This window comes from Equus przewalskii, chromosome 1 (genome assembly GCF_037783145.1).
Source record: "Equus przewalskii isolate Varuska chromosome 1, EquPr2, whole genome shotgun sequence".
Lineage (NCBI taxonomy): Eukaryota > Metazoa > Chordata > Mammalia > Perissodactyla > Equidae > Equus > Equus przewalskii.
Window position 1 is genome coordinate 123,038,944 of NC_091831.1, and position 21,196 is coordinate 123,060,139.

Sequence of the window (21,196 nt, forward strand, 5' to 3'; positions counted from 1 at the left end):
TTTAATCTTTTCCAATCTGATCAGTAAAAAATGTTATTTCAGCATACTTTGCTTGGAAGTTGTTTTATTAAACTCTGGTATGCTTATCCCTTGTGCCACCAGTCAGATTTAAAGCTACTTGGGCTTTCACAGACTCTGTATCTTGTGCCTTGATATATAATCATGGAAATGAGGAAGAGAGCAAGAATCAGGTCTAACTCGCTTGTGGCTCTCTCCCTGGTTCCAGGTATGGTGTCTGGCCCCTAGTAGATGCTCAATAAATATTCCCTGAATGAATGAATGGGCCGAATGTGACGTTGGTCCCATCTGTGGAGCAGTTTGTATGTTAAAGAGTACTTTTTCCCCATTTTATCATCAATTCCATCCTCCCCAAAGTCCAGTGAGAGGGCACTAGAGAAGCTGATGACAGCCTACTCTGCACAAATCCCTGCCAAGGGACAGTGCCTCACCCGTAGACCCTGCTGAGAGGCCGTGGCCATGTTTCCATGTTTTATCCCATGGAATTCCCTGTGTCTCTTGCCTGATTGGACCAAGAGGTAGGCAGTTGATGCAAAGGTATCTTATTTATATACTGGCCAGCAGCCTATGATCTATGAGAACTGGCTGGAAAAGCTGGACTGGGCCAGTCAAGACTGGGGATTGGGACTCTGAGTGCAGTAGACTTATAGCTGAAAGGTCAAGAGATAGAATTTGAGTCATAGTGGCCATTATGGGTCATGAAGAAGCCATGAGCTGTGAGGGAGGACTTGCGAGCCTCTGAATGAGCAAAGGAAGCTGGACAGACAGCAAAGAAGGAAGGCCACAGATTCCCCAAGAGAAGTGAATTCCCTCATGTGGTCCTGGGAGGCAAAGTGAGAGCTGTTTCGTTACTGATGGCTTCCCAGTTGAGTTTCATGATTCCTGGGAAAAAATTTAGGATTCTGTCCTTAGATTTCCATGGGACGCCTGAGTGACCCGACAATAAACATTTCTCTACTTGAGCTGCCTGGATTGGGTCTCTGTTTCTCGCCATCAAAAGATCCCTGATTGGACTGCATTTTGCAGATTGGAATCTGAGGCTCTGAGCAATGGAGTTCAAGTTCTCTGCCTGCCCCATCCGCTGACTCAGTGCTTTGCACACGGAAGGTAGTCAGTATATGTTCGGCAATTGCCTGATTGGTTGACTGATTTCTCAGTGGCTTGATTTAAAGCAACAACAGATCTTTTAGCAGAATGTATGTTTCAAAGATGGTGGGAACAGTGACTCCCATCCCACATGCTCTTCAGCAATGCCACCTTGCCACTCCCCCATCAAGAGATGAAATCTAATCCATCTACCCTGAATTTGGGCTGGCCTTAGTAATTCCTTGTAACCAATAAAATGTGGCAGAAATGATACTGCATGACTTCCAAGGTTAGGTCATAAGAAGTCACAATCTTTTTTTTTTTTTAATTGAGTTAATGGTAGGTCACAATCTTGTGAAATTTCAGTTGTACATTAATGTTTGTCATTCGTGTTGTAGGTGCACCACTTTACCCTTTGTGCCCACCCCCCATCCCACCTTTCCCCTGGTATCCACTAAACTGTTCTTAGTCCGCATTTTTAAATTCCTCATATGAGTGGAGTCATACACAGATTATCCTTCTCTAGCTGGCTTATTTCACTTAAAATAATTCCCTTAAGGTCCATCCATGTTATTGCAAATGGAATGATTTTGTTCTGTTTTGCAGCTGAGTAGTATTCCATTGTATATATATACCACATCTTCTTTATCCAATCATCTGTTGATGGGCACTTAGGTTGCTTCCACGTCTTGGCTATTGTAAATAATGCTGCAATGAACATTGGGGTACCTAGGACTTTTGGGATTGCTGACTTCAAGCTCTTTGGATAAATACCCAGTAGTGGGATGGCTGGATCGTATGGTGGTTCTATTTTTAATTTTTTGAGGAATCTCCATACTGTTTTCCATAGTGGCTGCACCAGTTTGCATTCCCACCAGCAGTGTAAGAAGTCATAATCTTTTGCTTGATCTCTTGTAATACTGGCTCTCCAGATGCACTCACCACCCCAAAGAACCCAGCCCCGATGCTGTGAGAAGCCCCACCCACACGGAAAAGCCCAATGGGAGTGCTCTGTTGATCAGCTCAGCTGATATCCCCGCCCTGGTGCTGACAGGCGAGTGAAGAAGCCTCCAGTTACCCCAGCAGTTCAAGTCACCCCCAAGCCTTCTTCCCAGCCGAGGCCCTAGACACGGTGGAGCAGAGACACGCCCTCTCCACTGTGCCCTGTCCAAATTCCCCACTCCAGAAGCTGTGAGCTTAATAAATCAGGCTTTATTTCACCCCACCAAGTTTGGGGGTGATTTGTTACACAGTACGTAACTGACCTGGAACAGACTTTCTTTGCCCTAAAATCATGACTTCACTTCCTATCCATGTCCAGCTAAGGGTTAATAGACACCTTCTAAATTCAGTGCATATTTCCCTAATTCGAGTCCATACACAAAGGCAGAACTTTTCCAGGAGTGAGACTGGCTATAAAAAGAAGGTTCCTTGACTTTAAGCCCAAGAGAGCTTTGTTCGTTAAAACTGGTGAAAAGAGGCTTCCTGATGCATGAAGAAATGACGTCTGTTTCTTGGGTTAAACCCCCACCCTACACACACACACTCAGGATGTAGATTGACTTCTTGTGTGGACAATATGGGCTCAGTTTTCTGGGAAGTAGTTATCCAGTTAGGAAATTCTCCAGTCAAGAAAACCCACCCCGGCCATCTGGCTCTGGTGAGGGCACATAGGCACAAAGTGTGGCGGAGGAGCCGGCCCCTCCAGCACACCTCCTCCTAAAGAGATGGAGCCACCAAGGAGCCCCCAGTGCCGACATGACCTCCCAAGCAGACTGCAAGCTCCTGCCTGCACACTGCGTTGTCAGCTGTAAAGAGCTCTCCAAAGGCACAGCTGTTAGCCTGGACACCGCCTCTAAGTGAGCAGGCTTGGGAAGGGAAGGGACCATGACATGCGGGGAAAACAGATTCCCCGGCATCCTGCTGTGGCTGACGGGAGCACCCACACAGAGCTCCAGAGCTGTGTGCAGGCTCATGGTTTGCACAGAGCTCTTTCGCTGCATTCTTCGGAGCCTCTCCCCGTTAGGCAAGGCCTCGTTATTTCCGTTTTGCTAATGTGAACCTGAAGCTCAGAGAAGCTGAAGGCTATTTTAAAGGCTACAAAGCTATTAGGTGGGAGAACCAGGGCTGAGGCCTGGGTCTCTTTCTTCCTCGTCTGGTGGCCTTTGCATGGAGCTCACTGTCATTGCTCCTTGCATTTGCAGAAAACTTTACTGTTGGCAGACACTTTCACGTTCAACACGTCCTGCGTCGTATCTCCACAGAACCGGCAGTTCAAGTGAATTTGCCTACAGTCCTGCTGCGGAGCAAGTGGCAAAGCCCGGCTCTGAGAGGGTCTCATGGCTCCCAAGCCAGTGGTCCTCCCACCCCGCGGCTGCTCAACACTGATCAGCTGCGGTGAAACCCTTTCATGTGTCTCTCGCCTTTCTCCCCCGGCTGCAGGAATACACGTGAGCCTGGGAAGGGGGCTCGCTGCCAGCAGCCTTTTAGCAGTGATGTTTCTGTGATTATTCAACACTTATTAAATAGCCACAGCATGTAAGGCGCTGCCTAGCTCATCATGACCACGACTGATGTGATATTAAAAGGCAGCCGTGACTTGGGCACCAAAGGGCCGGCTGCACCAGCGTCAGGTCTCCTGCTGGGCCCGCTGCCCTTTCCCAGGCTCTGGGAGCACCCACCCCCACACCCCCTCATGGGAGGTCGTGGAGCTGATCTCCTGTGAGCCGAGGTGTGGCCACAGGAGAGCAGAGACCCCCGGGGCTGCAGCATGATTAAACTCTCTGTTGTGAGAAAGTGACACTGTGATCTGATTCATATCAGTAAATATGTGATTTACATTTAATTCTGAGTAACCTTTCTGGGCTCGGCGAGGTGTGAAGGAATCTGATGGGGCCGACTCCGTGGAGGGGGATGCGATTCATATTCATTAAGATCTCCACATCAGCTAGCTGAAGGGTGACAGCATCCCAGCCTGCCCTCCTCCCTCTCGCCCTCCAGGGTCACAGCTTCAGGGAGGCCCACAGTCACGCTAGCTGCTATTCAGGGCAGGGGTTGTAGGTTAGCGGAGAGGGCTGGAGATGCTGGGGGAAACTGGGAGGAAAATAAACAGCAGGCCCCCAGGAGACCCTGCCCAGGCTTACGGAGCTTCAGATTGCTGCATTAGCTGTATTGATCTCCCGGACGCGGTGGGTATCCATCGAGGGGGTGGCCAGTCTCAGAGGCCCCAGCCGATCTCCTTTGTACAGATCCACAAGGCACTGTTCAGCCACCTCTGGTTCATACAGGCCTGGGGCCGAGAGAGAAACGCCAGCAAAGGCAGGTCGGGGTCTCAGGGCCTCATCCCCAAGGTGCTGAGAGCAGGGGTGCACTCCTGGCTCCTCAGGGCGTTAGTTTGGGTTTGATGCCCTGAGCTGGGATCACTGCAGGTGCATGGGGCCTGCTGAGCTTGGGAAGCAAAAGAAGTGCCCTGAGAAAAAAAGGTGCTTCTCCTGCAGAAGGGCCGTCGGGTTGCTCTCAGACCACTGGCTTGTCCGTCCTCTTGCTGGGCATAGCTGCAGGGATTGCTAACAGTCCGAGAGCTGGCGTCTGCTGCCCGCTTGCTGGGCCGGCCCCTCCCAGAGCCCCACGTGGCTCTGCGGGAGCCGCAGCACTTTCCTTGGTTCTCGGTGAGGATGCTCGCCATCAGGAGTACGATTCAAGATGCGGCCCCCCAGATCACGAGTAGACCGGAGGGAGGTGACCAGGGGTCAAGGCCTCTTCAAGGGGGCCCTTACCCTGCTTGAAAATGTGCCTCTGGCCAGCCCCTGACGTTGGAGGTGTATTTTGTTTGCCCGAGACCTGTTTTTCCCATAGGGCAGGGCTGATGCTTTGCCTGGTCCCATTCTGGGCCCTTTGAGGGACTAGAAGCAAAGAGAATATGGCCTCAGCCCTCAGGGACCTTTCTCCCCAGCTGGGGACACAGCTGACCCAGAAGCCATTAGAGAAGAGAAGGTCTGGACACTCGACCTGCAGGTGCAGATTCAAGCAGAGGGTGAGACCCCGGCGGGGACAGGTGGAATTCTAGGCAAGGACAGCTTGGCCCCTAGCTGGCTGTGACCTGGGGCTGGGCTCTCAGGCCAGCTCACCCAAGGCAGGGCTGTCACCCTCAGAATCACACTGTCACCAGGACCCTACAAGTGCTGAGGAAGGTGTTTCAGAATAAACGTCCCTCAGTTGTCCCACTGAAGTAAGTGGGGAGAGTAAAATGGGGGTGGGGGGATCAGTCTTAGGTCTCAGACTGCGGCCGTGTGCTGGCGATGGGGCATCCAGCACAGGGGTGTTTGAGGGGCCCCGGGGCCGGGCGCTGTGTTCTTTCAGTACATTATGCAATGCCTGGGCTCCGGGCTCTGGGCCAGTCACTGGGCCAGACCGCCAAGGGCAGAGGGCATTTAACCATCCAGGCTGAAAAGGGCCAGGAGGGAGTCAGCAGGCGGCTGTGAGAGGTGCCTGGCCCAGGCCAGAGCGGGGGAGGCCAGGTGCTCCAGGAGGTTCCCTAGGGGGAGTGACAGCTGAGCTGGGAGCTGAAGGAGGCCAGAGTCCCCACCGGCCAGGCAAAGAGGTGGGGAAGAGTGTGCCAGGTGTCCTGGGAAAGGATGGGTGGGCGGGGTCATGAGAGACCAAGGAACCCTCAACGGCAGGCAGTGTTTGTGTGTGGGGACAGAGGAGAGACACGCCTGTCCCAGGCCCTGGCACGGCGTGTTAAGAACTTTGAGCTTATTCCCGAGGGTGATGGGGAGCTTTTGAAAACCTTCAGGCAGAAGAGCGCTAGAGTCAAGCAGGGTTTACAAAGCTCATTCCAGCTGTGCTGTGGGGAGCAGAACACGGAGGAGAGAGACCCGAGGGCGGCTGGAGCCATCCCCCAAGGAGAGGACAGGGCGCCCGACCTGGGGTGAGGGAAGCGGATCAGGCAGGGAAGGGTCAGAGGTGACTGCTGGTCAGGGTGTAAAATGGGGGACAGCATCCAGGACGATGCTCTGGCTTCTGGCATCGGTGATTCTTGGCCCAGACTAGAGAGGAAGAGGAGCTGATTTGGAAGGAAGGATCATGTGCTCCATTTTGGACCTGCTGAGTTTGAGGCTCCTGGTGAGATGTCTGGGAGGCAGCCGAATGCTGACCTGAGGGGCAGGAGACAGGTCAGTAAAGATGTGGGAGCCATCAGCTCAGAGGTGGCATGTGGAGATGTGGGCGGGCAGTGAGAGAAGAAAGACGAGAACAGACCTCTAAGCAGCACTACGTGTAGGAGGAAGAGTACACTGTGGGTGTAATCAAGACGGCGCTGTCAGCCGCCGGGGAGAAAGCTGGGACACTGCTGAGACCAGCAGCCCAGGCGAGAAAGTGTGTCAGGAAGAGGAAGTGGTCGGCAGTGTCAGGCCCTGTCCATAGACCACGTGGGATGTGGAGTTAAAAGTGTCCACTAGATTTAGCAACAAGGAGGTCAGAGGTGGCCGTGAGAGGCCAGCCTCGGGGGCCCGGAGGGGCCAAAGCCAGACTGAGAGAAGTGGGTGGTGAGGAAGTGGGAGACACTTGTGCAGACACCCCTGGTTAAGAGGTTTGGCTGCAAAAGAAAGGCCAGGATGGGGCAATAGCTGGAAGGGGCTGGCAGGTCAAGAAAGGGATGTTTTCAGGACAGAAGAGGCTAGCTCGTTGAAATGTTGATGGCTAGGAGCCAGGAGAGAGGGAGAGAGAGTGGGGACGCAGCAGATAAGGGTGAGTGGGCTGAGCAGTGTCTGAGGAGGTGCAGGTCCAGATGGGACAGGGGACCTGTGGTAGAGACGTGGAGGAAAGAAGGAGGGATGGGCATGGGTGCCCATCCATCTGCGGGTTTGGTGGGTAGGACTTGGGGGTGGATCCTACCATGCAGGGATGCTGAGTCTGGGAGCACCTGGGCCTGTGTGGGAGCGCCAGGTGGGCCACCACTGGTGCTGCCCTGTTCCTCTGTTCCCTGTCCTTCTCCACCTCTCCACTGTCCCCACAACCCGCCCCTACCCCGCAGCCCGGAAAAGAAAGGAAATGCGAAAAGGGCGGTCACCTCGTGGCCCTTGGCCCCTGCTACTCTGGTGAGACCAGCCGACATGGGAGAGGCACCAAGGAAGTCCCTGCGAGGGCCACGGCCCCAGACAAAGTGGTCGGAACTGAGGCGGAGGCCCTGCAGGTGGAGCAGGGCCCATTATCAGCCCCCTCCGAGGGCCCTGGGGGCAGCCGGGTGGGGCAGAGGGTGAAAGGAGCAGCAAGAATGTCTCGGGCTGTGCATGCATACGCGTGAGCTTGGGTGGGCAGGGGAAGCTGTTTTGCAGCTGAGGTTTGAAAAAAAGCACAAAAGCTAGAAAGAGGAATTTCTCCACAGGTCCATGAGTCCCAGAGTCTGAGATGGTGCTCGTTTCCTCTATAGGGAGCCTTCAGCTAGTGAGTGAGTAATTAGGGATAATAATAGCAAGATGGACTGGTTTTTAATCTGTGCTTGACATCTGCCATGCAAAATGTCACAGAGTGATGGTGTGGCAGAACAGGCACCCAGATGGGTGTCGTCCTGGGATGGCCTGTCATAGGGCTCTCAGGGAGTCGCCTATGGGTGTCGCCCCATCACCCCAGCGTGCAGGGGGACCACCCCTCCTCCTGCCCAGCTCCCTTTCCCGTTGTCCAGAGCGAGGCCTCTCCTCTCACAGACACCACCAAGACATGGGGCCCAGTGGGACGAAACAAATACCTGAATGCTGGGGGCAGGACCCAACCTGGGTCAGCTGGCTAGAGTCTGGCATGGTGCTGTCCGTCTGGCTGTGGCTGTTTCTGTGTTCACCTCCCAAGGCGTATTTCTCAGCCACTCAGGTGCTAGGCCTTAAGGCCCACTGCTCACTCCAGGAAAGAGTTGCTGTGATCCACACAAGGTGCCCCAGTTTATTTCGGTCTTTTTCCTTTCACAACATGTGCTGGGGAGAGGGGGCTGACGTTGGGGGAGAGGGAGGAAGGGGGAGCCTCGGTTAGTTTTCATGAAAGTTCCCTTCTCTTGGAGAGCTTCTAGGGGCTTGGCTGGTCTCCAGAAAGACAGAGGAAAGCAGGGCCATTGGAGAGGGTTGTGCAGTGTGTGCACTGCTCAAAGGCATCCTGGCAGGGCATTGGGGGTGGGTGGTGTGGGGCAAGTAGAACCTGAAACCCACCCTGAGTCCACTGGCCAAGCCCAACACTCTAGCTGGGCTGTGTCTGCAGAGAGGGGGCACCTTTTTCCAGTTCACACAAAGGCACTGTATAGGCTTAGCTCAGTCCCCCAGAGAAGCTTCCTGCACCTGTCCGCAGCCAGATGGGCCAGGGTGACCTCCACAGACAAAGGAGTATGACAAGAACCATCTGGTAACCTGGATGTGCCGCTCTGGTGACCCAGAGGAGGGCTGGGAGTCAGGGAATTTTCATTTCACAGGTCTCATGGAAAGGTGGGGGGTGTAGTGTAAGGGTGAAGCTGGCAAGAATGGGCGTGGGAGGGTCCAGGAGGGCAGGTTCAAGGCTGGGATAGGAAGAGGTCAGCAGATGACAGCACCGGCCAGGGAGTCCAGGCCGGCCCCCAGCCCAGCTCTGCCACTGCTCTCCTGGGGGCTCTTGGCAAGTCGCATTCCCTCCCCATGCCTCAGTTTCCTCAACTGACAAAGCCAGAGGAAGGGAGGGGTAGACGAGAGCCGTGACTTGGATTTGGAGTCACAAGAGACAGAGTTCTAGCTTTGCTCCCCACGGAGTCTGTGACTGCGGCCAGTTCACGTGACACGTCAGAACGTCATTTCTTCCTCTGCTCAGCAGGTGGCTGCTTGTCCTCAGCCTCTTGGCCAGCCACCCAGGCCTAGGCTTGGGTTCCAGTTGCCCTCCCTCTCGCTGCCTCCCCGCCTCTCCTTCCTGAGGGGGAATCAACCAGAACAGGACTGTCTCTCCTTTAGCGGGAGGGGGTTCCGTTTCCACCAGCCCCAGGGGAGCAAGAGGAACAGGAAAATTACAGTATCAGCACGAAAATTACAATTGGAGGCGTCTGATTCACCAGGGAGGGTGACTTGTTCCTCTTTCTTTATTTTTAGTCGCTGTTATGCTGGCAAGGAGGCCTGTGCTCATTAACCTGTACTGCCGGAGTGGCGGCTCTGGGAAACGGGCTGCTGGATACACCTGCCCCACCACCCCTGTGCCCCAAGGGGTATTTATAGCCTTCCTTCCCTCTGGCGAATTAATTAACTCATGCTCGTGGCCTCGGACACTGGCTGTTGTGTTTAGTTGGGTGTCCCTTTGAGGCCTTCGAGGGAAGCGGGGAGGGGGACCGGAATGGGTGGGAAGGGAGCTCTGGCTGCAGCCCATCCCAACCTCCCCCACTCCAGCTCTGAGGCCTCCCTTGAATGTCCCTGTCCCCAGCGGAGTGGGATTGAAGGGGTCTCTTGCACCCCAACTTCACTCCTTAGAGGCTTGAGAGTTTGGGATTTTAACAGTCAGACAATCTGACCCATTTGCAGAGCATGACAATGTACTGGGGGAAGAAAAATGCAAAATAAAGCCCCTCCCCTCAGCAGGGGAGCAAGGGCCTGAGACGGAAGGCTTCAGAGTTCTCTGGGCCCAGAGCAGGGCAGCGAGAGCCCAGCTGCAGGGACGGGGGTGCCGCGGAGGACGGTGCCGACAGGGGAGGGCATCCCTCAGGGACCCGGGAGCAAAGATGGGGCAAAGGCCTGCACAGGGGAGCATGAGGGACCCCTTCAGGGTGGACTTCTCAAGCCCAGCCCCCTGCTTCACAGATGGGGAGTCTGAGGCCCAGGGAGAGGCAACATCTTGTTCATTCATTCAGCCCTCCTTTCCTTCCTTCATTCAGCATGTATTTATTAACTCCCCAGGTAGCAGATGAATTAGGGAGCCTACTCTAGGGGACCTATTCTGTCCCCTTAGTGGTCACCACACCACCTTCTTCTGTCTCCCTGCCTAACTGGGATCCAATGTGCCACAGCGAGGCCAGTGTCCACCAGGCTGCACCTGGCCAGTGCCCAGCACATTGCAGGGGTTGCTTATCATCTGGCGACCTCCTCGTCCCAGGTTTCTCCAGGAGGCAGGACTATGATCACTGCTGCAACCCTCTCCTCCATCTCCCCACCAGCACTCTCACAGCTGCCCCAACACAAAACCGAGTTATGCAGAAAGAGCCCCCTGGCTTTGCCCATGCAGCGTCCATGCCTGTGCTCTAGGTGTTCCCGGCCCATCCCCCACAAGGACACTCCTGTATCCTGTATCCCAGAGCCCCCTCCCCTCCCGGCCACACCCAGGGTCCGGGCTCCAGTGCAGGCTTCCGGGACAAGGGCACACACAGGGGTGAGCCCTTGTCACCTCCCACAAGCCCCTCACAAGCCCACAGCCCCAGACACCCACTGTCCAGATTTACAACCAGCTGATCTCAAAGCAAGTGGCTGACCTGGGCACTGGTCACACTGGAGGGGCTGCTTTTGGGACACACGTCTTTCATGGGAGGTGGATGTCTTGCTTCTTTCTTCCCCAGCAACGTCGACTCCTGGAGGAAGGGAGTTAGAAGAAGGGCTAGGCTTGGGCCCCCCTCCCCTAAAATTCAGGAGCGTTTGCTCCTCAGGCCACTCTGTGCCACTCCTCAGTGAGTGCTTTTGGCCATCGAGCACCAGGTCCGCCTCTGTCCTCTCCCGGGGCTCCATCCTGCACCCCAGAAGTGGCCTCCTGGGGCGGGCATGTGGTCCAGCCCTCATGCCAGCCAGGAAAGGGAGTCAGGCGTTTGTCCTCTCCCAGAGCCTGAATGCCCTTGCTGAGACCAGCTGATCAGTCCTCACCAGCACTAGTGATAACAGGAAAACCACCCCCATTAAAGCTGGCAGGCTGGCCTTGCTCTGTGCTGCAGACTGTGGGACTTGCGTGGAGGGAAATTCCCCACCCTCTGGCCCCCAACCCCACCCCTGTCTGTTCTTGGAATCTTCCCTGGGCTGGGAGAAACCTTCACACTCCAGAACTTGCTCTCTCCAGCTCTCCCGTCTTGGCCCCCAGGGCTGAGGCCAAGTTCTCTGGACACAGTCTTGTGCCTAAAATTATTTCCTTATGCCTGCAATTTGCCATTTGCACCTTTAAAATACAGAGCAACTGGCCAATTGCCACGGGAGTTAGGTACTTGCAGGTGCAATTAGCATCTCTCTAGCAAAGCAGAGGGAGGGAAGTGGAGGCAGACAGAAAGAGAGGGATCCGAGAGAGGAAATGCAGGAGCGTGCAAGACAGACCCAAGGCTGTGAGAAAGAAACTGTGAGGGGTGGGGAAGAGAGAACAGGAGTGGGCAGACAGGGAGAGGGACAAGGATGGCTAGAAAGAGAGGGGTGTGTACAAAGAAAAAGAAATCAGCAAGCCAAAGCCCTGTCCTAGAGGAGATGCTGGCCTAGAGGAGAGAATGAGCCCAGAGCATGGCAGGAAGACGGACGTGGGAGCCATGCAGGCTGGCTGCAGCTGGGGGGCTTCTTGGGGAAACTGAGCCCCACGAAGGAGTGGGTTTCCAGAAGCAGACAAAGGGAGATGGGCGTCCTGGTAGTGTTCTAGCAGAAGCAAAGGTCCTGAGGTGTGAGAACCCAAGTCTGAGGACTGAGCGAGACTAGCCACAGCACTGTCCAATAGATGTTTCTGCCATATTTCAGGATGGAAATATTCTGCATCAGCGCCATCTGAAGCAGTAGCCACACCAGCCATGTGTGGCTATTAAGGACTTGAAATGTGGCCAGTGCAACTAGGAACTGGTTTTTTATCGTATTTAACTTTAAGTTAAAATGTAAATAGCCACATGGACAGCACAGACTGCTGGGGGATTGCGAATGAGGCTTGGATGCCAGGATAAGGCCCCCATAGAAACTGCCTTCCTCCCAGCCCAAGGGACTAGGGCAGTGGTGCCAGGCACTGGCATGGGGAGGACGCAGGAGGGGCTGGAAAGAATGGGTGGATCCCATGTCTGCGTGTGGACTTGTTCAGTTGGGTGTCGGGGTCACCAGGAGGAGAGGTGCAGTTGGCCTTTGGACATTTGAGATTGAAGCCCCTACTTCTGTCCCTCCCCCCACCCCCATACCTGCACAGGTGTCTCCTGGTGTCCCATTTCGTGAAGGCCCCAAGGTCTGGGAGGAAGAGGGGGCTGTGCATCTTCCTGTCCCTCCAGCCCCATGTTCCCCAGGCACAGACCCAACCAGGACCCCTACCCAACTTTACAGCAAAACAAGCTCTCAGAGAGGTAATCTGGACTAACAGGGTTGCCACACTCACACTCACATGCATTCACACCCACATTTGCAAGCAGACACGTGGTCACGTGCATGCACACACACCTGGGGGGCTTTGGGCGGCTGTTCCTGGTGGTTGCGGGGAGACAGAGGGGCTTTGCGGTATCGGTGTCAGCCCTGTGCAGGCTCTAGGGGTAAGTGTCATCATCAGCTCCAGCAAGAGTCAAGAAGGACAGAGTCCGCAGACGGGAGAGCAAGGTGCAGAGCCCAGAGACCCGCTGCAGGGGTGTATTCTGAACCCAACGGTCACTGGGTCCCTTTCCCTTCCGCACCTTGGGGTGGGCAGGGCTGCAGCCTGGGCAGGGCTGTGAATGCCAGGCTGCATCTGGGGAGGGGCATGACCCCAACACCACACTGTGCCTTGCCCCACCTTGCCCCTGCCATCTCTTTGCTCTCTTTCCTCACCTGCCACCCCATCACACCCCACCCTACCCCAGCCCACTCATGTCTCAGCTCTGCCTGCCTGGCTCTTCTCCTTGCTCCATCTTGGCTCCCTTGTTCCATTTCTCCTCCTCCCTCTCTTGGGTCCTTCCCTGTTTCCTTTCCTCACAGTCTGTGGCCCCTTCTTCTGTGCTAGAACCAGACATTCTAACCCACATGAAACTCCCACCCAAGGACTGCCACGTGGGACTTGCAGAGCATCCATTTCTTTCCCAATATTGGGCCTGCCTGTGAAAGCCCTCCAGACCTGGGACAGGAGGTCCCTGCACAGCAGCAGCAGGATGAGTAGGATCAGCCCCTAGACTGGCAGAGTGACAGCGGACTTCGTAGGTGACACAGGACAAAGGCCCTTTGCAGAGTCCATGTCTCACCATGTGCATATGCATCGGTGCGAGCTCGTGTGCGAGTGTGTGAGGGCAGCAGCTTCCTTCTCAGCATCTGGTCCCAGTGTGCAGCGTGCTGCGCAGGGCGAGGGAGGCACCCCAGAGCAGCTCGCCTTTGGTTGGGCCGCATTTGATGTTACTGGAAAGCAGAGCCCTGTGGCTAACGGTGCATGACCACGGGGTGCCCTCCATCCCTGGAGTCCTGTGGTGGGATGAGTCAGGGGGCCTTTTCCCTTGTTCCGCCACAGTACTTGATACAGGCCTGGGCACAAAGGGCTGGGTGAGCCAGGGGAGGCCCAGAGATGGTCAGAAGCCTGAGCCTCTGAACTCCAGGTCTGTCTGTCTGTCCGCCCTCTCAAGGTTGATGCTGCCCAAGTCTAGACAGGCGGTGGGGAGGGACAAGCCGAAGACCCCACATCAGGCCACAGAGTTGGGAGGTAGCAGGTGGGCAGGAAGGACATGGCTTCACATATTCAGCTCCAAATCCACCTGCCCCCAAAGCCAGGCAGTGGGACTGCCCCCACCTCCCCCACACTCCATTCTCAGGCTGCACTTCCTCATTTTGTGGACACACACACACACACGCACACACGCTGGCGGAGGCAGTGCTCTGCGTTGATTTCCGCTTGATTTCACCTGTATAACCTCAGGTGCAGAAAGCTCACACAGGGGACCTGCAGATCGCTGCTTGGATTCCTCTCAGGAAAACCCAGTAGTTGTTAGAGGTTGGGGTGGAGGACCCCTAGGGCAGAGGAAACAATAGAAATCCAGACTGTCTGAGGAGAAAAGGAATGCATTAAAGGACGCTAGCTTGATCCCAAGATGAATCTCTGGGGGAACCAGAGACCCAAACGTGGAGGCCTCACAACTGGGACCAGATGCGAAAGCCACCCTGCAGGACTGGCCTGGGGGTCACCACAGTCCTCTCGGCCAGCACACTTGACGCCATGGACGCCGGGCGTGAGGAGCCACCCGAGTCCCGCCTGCAGCTGGCACCCCTGCCGGACGGGGCCCTGCCACCTGCTTCTGCACATGCTTACTTCAGAGCCGCGTCTCCTGTGGCAGCCCCTGGCAGGCTGAGCCAAGTCCGCGGCTGCACCTGCTGCAGAGGAGGCAGGGAAATTTGCCTGTTCCCCGAGGAGGCAGGGACTCCAGAACCCGGATTCCCAGTCAGAGGGAAGGCACCAGTAACCAGAAAGATTGACAAGGGCCCCACACTCCGGCCTGCCCCAGCCCTCTGCACAGGCTGCTCCCAACGACCTGCTCTGCCAGCCCGCCTCTCCAGCCCCTCACCCCTTCTCCTTGGTATCCAGAGTCCACAGCCCCCGCAATTGGCCCCGGGAGCCCCTCTGCCTTGGGGGCCCCATGTCCATGGCAGGTTTCTAGGGCTTGCAAGGCAGGGGTGTCAACAAACCACAGGCTGTGCCTTTCCGGTGACATTTGGCTCAGGCTGGGGCTGAGGTCACCCTCCACGACCTCAGACTCAGAGGGAGAAACACACACCACCAAGCAACCTTCTTCAAAAGGCCTCTGAGAGCAGGCCCCTGGAGCAGCAGAAGGGACCAGGACGGAGCGAGGGGACCCCTGCTGTCTCCTAAGCACAGTGGTGTTGAGGCTGACCCTTCCTGAGCACTCGACACGCACCAGGTGTTGTGCCCAGCTCCGAGCTCCCAAAAGCCAAGCCACGACTTTGTTATGGCCAAGTGACAGATGAGAAAACCCAGGCAAAGGGAGGTTAAATAACTCACCTGTGGCCACCGAGCTACTGAGCAGCATACTCAGGGTGTGAACCCAGTCTGGCCCCAGAGTCCTTAACCACTTTGTTATGTGGTCTCTCTGACTGTTTATCCTCTGCACCTCTACTTCTCTCTCTGAAAGATGGGCCCCAGGGGGTCAAAGGATGTGGTGTGGTGAAGGAGGAACCAGCTCATAGTTGGTGACGTTAGGTCTTGATCTGGGCTCTGCCTTCTGTTGGCTGTGTGACCTTGAGCAGTTACTTAACTTCTCTGAGCCTTAGTTTCCTCCCCTGCAATATGGGGCAGTGAGGTCTCTGCAGGGAGTTTGTGGGAGCAGTGCAGTGCTGGATGCTTAGTGCCTAGTGCAGGATGGGGGCTCAGGAAATGGAGGACCCAGGACATTCAAGCCTGAGTCCCTCAGATGGCCCCGCAGATAAGCAAGCTCTGCAGTTCCCCACGCCACCAATCACAGAGAATCTTAGATGCCCAGAGTGGGATGAGAGGCATGGAGTCCCACCTCCACTTCCAGGGAGGTGTCCTTTCCAGGTATCATGCCCATCACCCCTCTCTGGGCCCACTGAAACCACCTCTCTGTGCCCCCTCATCTCCCAGATCCCTCCTGTCCTCAGGAAGCAGCCATGCCCCTTCCCACTCTGAGCCCTGAGGTCCCCGGGACCAGCGCTTCCTTTGAAGAAAGGAAGATGGAAGAAGGCATGCTTAGCCTCACCAGGAATGCTTCTCTCCTGTTGGAATCAAGAGTGTTTAAAGGGGGGAAGGAAGTCCCCTCAGGTCAGAGAAAAGAATTCTTCTCTGAGAAGAATCTCACTCTGGGAGGGCAACACATTTTGTCTTGGGTTACCTTACTGAGCTGTGGTGGCTGCCTGGAACCTGTGTCAAGATTCTGGAAGAGTGTCCTGACCTAATGGGAGAGAACACTGTGATTGATTAGTAATGTCTGCCTTGGGCGTGGGCTAAGCACACACACAGTATGTATGTGCCATTCTGGATCTAAACATCTGCTCATGAGGCCCCAAAACTATTCTCTTCTCCCTGTCCCCCCTAAGTCTTCTCTCCCCCAAAGTTCCCTGGAACCAGGGATCTGTCATCTGGGATATTGCCCAAACAAAACTCTCCACAGCCTTCAACCACTGTCTGCTTGTTTTGTTTCTTGGACATTCCTCCTTTTTTCCTGAATGATGAGGGTCTGGAGCAGCAGTTCTCCAATCAGGACCAATTTTGCCACCCAGGAGACATTTGGCAACGTCTGGAGACATTTTTGATTATCAAAATGCCAGGGTAGGGGGAGGAAGGGAGAGGGGGTGGTTGCTACTGGCACCCAGTGGGTGGAGGCCAGGGATGCTGTTAAGCATCCTGCAATGCACAGGACAGCCCCACAACAAAGAATTATGTGGTCCCAACCATCAGTAGTGCTGAGGTTGAGAAACCCTGGTCTAGAGAATAGACTGCTTTCTTGCCCCTACTAGAATGATCTGTAGGGCTCCCTACACCAACACCCCCGACCTTCCAAGCTGGAATCAACCTCTCTCTCCTCCTTACAGCCTCTCCCATCACTGACCCCACCTGCCCCTCAGGGTGGCCCACGATTCCTTTCAGGATCTCCCTCCACCCCGGGCCTCATCTCTCACCCAAATGTTTCCACCTTCTATTCCCTGCGCTGCCCCCTTCTATCCACACAGCGAATATCTATCCATCCTTTAAAACTCAGATTCGACATCACTTCCTCCAGGAGGATTTCCCTGCCACGCCCTACAAGAGGACCAATGGAATCAGTTACCCCTCAATGCTACTTCTGTATCTTGCAAAACCCTTTGCTGTTGTACCATCATCCTGAATTGTATTTTTAAAAATTTATTTAAATAACCACTTTCTTCGTAGGACCATCAACTTCCTGAAAGCAGGATGGGCTGTATTCGTTTCCTTACTCCTAGCCCAGCCCAGTGCCTGATACACTGTAAGGGCCCAGTGAAGGAGACGGCTGGGCTGCTGGTCCCGCCATGCCTGGGCCGGATCCCAGGGCTGGCCCCTGCTGGATTCCCCTCAGCAGAGTGGTGAGGGGGGTGGGCTCCCATCCAGCCCCTGCTAGTCACAGCTGAGTGACCTTGGGCAAGATGCTTCACGTCGTCCCCGTGTCTCAGTTCCCTCTGTAAAGTGGAGTAATAATCAACACAATAATCCCACGCAACTGTCATGATTAAATAAATGTATGTGAAGTGCTTAGAGCAGTGCCTGATGCACAGTAGGGGCTCCACAGAGCTAATGCTGATCGCTAGACAATTACCTGACTCACGTTGTAATCCCGCCTTGGGTGTCCTCTGGTTGGTCCATTTCTTCATGGACAATTCCACCTGGGAGCCATGATTGTCTTCCACTGTGGCTGCTACCTATTGGCTGTCCCTAATGTCTTCCTGAACATTCAAATGTGCCAAATGCTCTGGGCTTCTAGGCTGTTCTGATCCCCTTCTCTCCCTGCAGGCCCAGGCTCCCGTGTCCCCCACTGGATCCAAGCCCCCCATAAGCGCTGCAGCACCTAGCAGAGAGCTAGCCTCTTAGATTTACTCTGGAAGGACTTGCTGAGTGAATGAATGACTGATGGGCCTTGTCTGGTGGGAGCCAAGGGCTGCAGGGGAGGGGGAGAGGAGCCTGCGGTTGGGGGAGGAAGGGGGGCAGGCCTCTCCAGAAAGCTCAGGGACTGTTTCCAGGCCGGCTGATTGGTCTTGACAAGCAGGATGGAGGCTGAGCAGCCCCTTGTCCTCTGTACTTTAAAAGGCCAGCGCCCCTCCCAGAATCTTTCCTTGGAGACCTGCTAAAATAATACATTTAGACCTGCCAAACCCAATCGCTTCCGTCTGTCAGGCTCCCTGCAAATAGCACTTCTTAGCAGAGCTCAGCGAAAATACGATTCCAAACAGCATGGGGGCAATCATCCATCAATGGAAGAAAAACATTTTTCCCCTTCCCTTCCACCAGCCCCCATAATTGCATTTTAAAACCATTCCTGTGTTTCTGGGAGAGACACCACGGTACCTGTTGCTTTTTAACTCGGAGCTGAGCGATGCGGCAAAATGAGGCTAAACACAGCAAAGTTATTTTGATTTATTTCCTAACGTCGGAATTTGGAGCTTGCTGCAGGGACTCAGCCGCAAGAAGACGAGATGATGAAAATGTATTTTTCCCTGTCGTTACTCTTTTAAATAGACGCGTGTTTTATTCTTCCTCTTTGCCACTTTGCTGTGCTAGACTGAGCTTTATGGCATCCTGGCATGCCTGCGCTCTGCTGTCAATATCAGAATGGCTGCCCCAGCCTCACTCTCTTCCTCCTGAGGCAGAGAGCTGCAATCTGCCCCCTCCCCACACCCCCCAACCCAAGAGACCTTCGCCTTCAGGTTCGGCGTTGCCCTCTCCAGGGGCCAGGTTTAAAGTAGAGCTCCTCCTGGGGGTGCAGGGGGATGTCACCACGGCATCGTTGGGAATGAGCCTGTAGCATCCTTTCTTCTCTGACTGGGAGTCAGGGGGGACCAAGGGGAGGGAGCTATGATGGAGCCAGAAGGAAGGAAAGGAGAGAGAAGGCGGATTTGAAGACAAAGGTGGACAGCGCCATCATTGGCCATTGCCCAAACCACACCCGCCAGTGAGTTTAGAATCAAGGAACCCTGGATTTGACTCCTGACTCCATTACCTACCAGCTGGGAAGTGGCCTCTGCAGGGCCCCACCTGCAGAGCACGTGAAGTGTACCCTGCCTCCCTGACCTGTGAGATCCAGGTCTTTGTGTCCAACACGATGACCAGAAGAGCCTGGGCCCACCTTCAAATCCCCAGTAACTCCTGGGGGCTCACTGGGGCTCAGGGTCCAGGCCATCTGCCTCTGGCTCCCGTGGCCAGGGGCTCTCCTTCAGGCTGGAGCAGACGTGGCCGAAGATGATGGGGCGTCCGGGCGTTGTTCCAGTGCATCGCACCCTCTCACCAGCTGCCTCCCTCCCTTCCCCCGCTCTCCCGGACAGCTGCAGATGCATGCCCTTCCATGCAGAGCAGCGTCCCTTGCTCTGAGGGGGCTCCCTCCCACACGGAAGGTGCCTCCGCAGAATTTCCTCAGCAGAGACTGTTCTCTCCCTGAGAGGAATTCCAGGGCCAGCGGCTAAGGTTGTTTTCTGCTTGAGAATGAAACGAAACGATTTATTTAATCAGCGGATAGAGGTGCCTGGCTCAGGACCCTGTCCCCACAGGGCTCGGTTTGGGGAAGGGGAGGCCCAGCGAGAACCAAGGAAGCCCCGCTCTGGCCTGGAACAGGCCTTCCCCTGAGAACTGAGCCCTGCAGCCCCTGCAGGCTCCCACACCTGAATGTTCACCTGCACACCTGGCTGGGGTCCCCCGACCCCTCTTGAGTCTCTCTTTGCAGCCTCAGCCTGTGAGGAAGCCATCATGGTTCCCCTCCAGCCCCACAGGCGCTGCAAAGCAGGATCCATGCTTCAGACCCACGTGGCTTCTTGAAGGCTGAAGCTGAGGACAATTCCTCCTCCTGGGGAGGTGGCTGGGAAGAGCACTGTTCTGGGAGTCAGTCCAGCTATGCCTTCCCCAACATGTACAGCCTTGTGGGGGCCCAGGCACACCCCTGAGCTCCGGTTTCCTCGTCTGGTCAACGTCTACCCTGACTGTGACCGACCGCAGGGCCTGCCCAGTGCACACGTTCCCTGGCACGTCCACTCCTCTCACAAGGCAATGCCGGGCCCTTCTGTGAACGCAACATTTCCCAGCTTGCAGCATTGGTGGAGAGGGTGTGCCATGTCCCTCTGCAGATGGAGACAGGTGAAGCCTGAGAGCCTGAGCAGCAACAGTTCCCTCAGCTGCTGCTCAGAAGACCCCGGCTTTCCCAAATCCCGGGCTGTCTCCTGAGCACCTGTGTGGATGGAGAAGGAGGCCTCCACGCAGCCGCAAGAGCTGCTTGCCAACCGGCTCTCAAGGGCAGGCCCAGCGGGTTGCCACGGAGACGCCATTATTAGCGGAGCTAACGGCAGGTCTGTGCAGCTCGAAGCACAGATAACAGGCCCTGGAGTTCCCACTGCAAGCGGTCCACTCCCTCAGGGCAGGTCGCCACCCCCACTCCTCGTCCACCACTGCCCCAAAGGGCCCCGAGCAGATTCCCCAGCTGCCTGCATCCATGATTCTCCCTTTACCCCTAGAAAACTATGTGAGCTTGGACAAGCCACCCGGCCTGTCTCCCACTCAGCTCCCCAACTACAAAATGTGGATCCCTCATGGGGTGTGATGAGGGTTAAATAAGGTAATCTCCATGAAGTGCTCACAACTGTGCCCACCCAGAAGAAGAACCCAGTAAATTTGAGCTATGCCTGTCCAGCCCTGTTCCCTCTGAGGCCAGCGAGGATAAGAATCCAGGGCAGGAACTGCGGGGCCCTGGCTGTCACTTAGGCCCCCCGCCTCTGTTCTATGTATTTAAAACTAATCTCTGCTTGTGCTTTTCCCACCCCCCTGAAACACCCATCCCCCTCCGGTCCCCAAATGACATCCTGACCCCAAAGTCAGGCTTGCAGCATCGAGGAAGCCATCCTCAGGTCCTCAGGCTCCAGCGAGAGTACTCACCTAAGGGGTCCCTCCTCTCTCACGCCTGCGGGCATTTCGTCGGCCTGCAGCATCTCTCTGACTAGTTGATTCCTCATTTCTGGTCTTGACCAGCCTCTCCTCTGAGACTGTGCACTTGCTGAGATCAGGGCAGGCTCCGCCTGCTAGCATCCTGGCCTGGCCAGATGGCTGGCCTCACCCTCCTTGGGGCGGTCACGAGCTCACCCAACACAGGGGTGTGGCAGCCCTCTGTAAACAGGCTGGGAGATGAAGTTTAGTAGATCGCAGATCCTGGCCCCAAATGCCCACCTGCGAAACAGGTGAAGTGACACAGTAGCTGCTAGTTATGGGGGTTCGCCACATGCAAAGCCCTGGGCTTTCTTGTCTCATTCTAGCCTCACAAGCGTATTTTTCAGGTGAGGAAACACAGGCTCAGGGCAGCTGAGTAACTTGCCTAAGGTTACACAGCAAGTTGCAGAGTAGGATCTTCTAGAACTCAGGCCCGCCTGACCCACAGTTGGGAATCTGAACTGCCTTGAATGCACAGAAAGAGAAGCCAAGGGCTCCAAGGCCAGAAGCCAGGGTGCAGCTCTGCCACCATCACACAAGGCAGGCCCAGAAGCCTCTGCCA

General features: G+C 55.4%; 1 long non-coding RNA gene across 3 annotated transcripts; it reads right to left on the reverse strand.

The window, feature by feature from the left end:
• Window positions 1–3,921: 3,921 nt before the first annotated feature.
• LOC103553378 (uncharacterized) lies at window positions 3,922–20,732 on the reverse strand. Of its 3 annotated transcripts, XR_011540548.1 has the most exons (6): window positions 20,587–20,726; window positions 17,273–19,778; window positions 14,986–17,135; window positions 10,559–10,654; window positions 7,850–8,083; window positions 3,922–6,260 (listed from the first exon to the last, which is right to left on the reverse strand). It is a non-coding gene; the product is annotated as an uncharacterized lncRNA (long non-coding RNA). The 3 variants fall into 3 exon arrangements; XR_545454.2 differs by having other exon boundaries at window positions 3,922–5,112; window positions 17,273–20,732; XR_011540545.1 differs by having other exon boundaries at window positions 17,273–20,732.
• Between the last annotated feature and the right edge of the window lie 464 nt (window positions 20,733–21,196).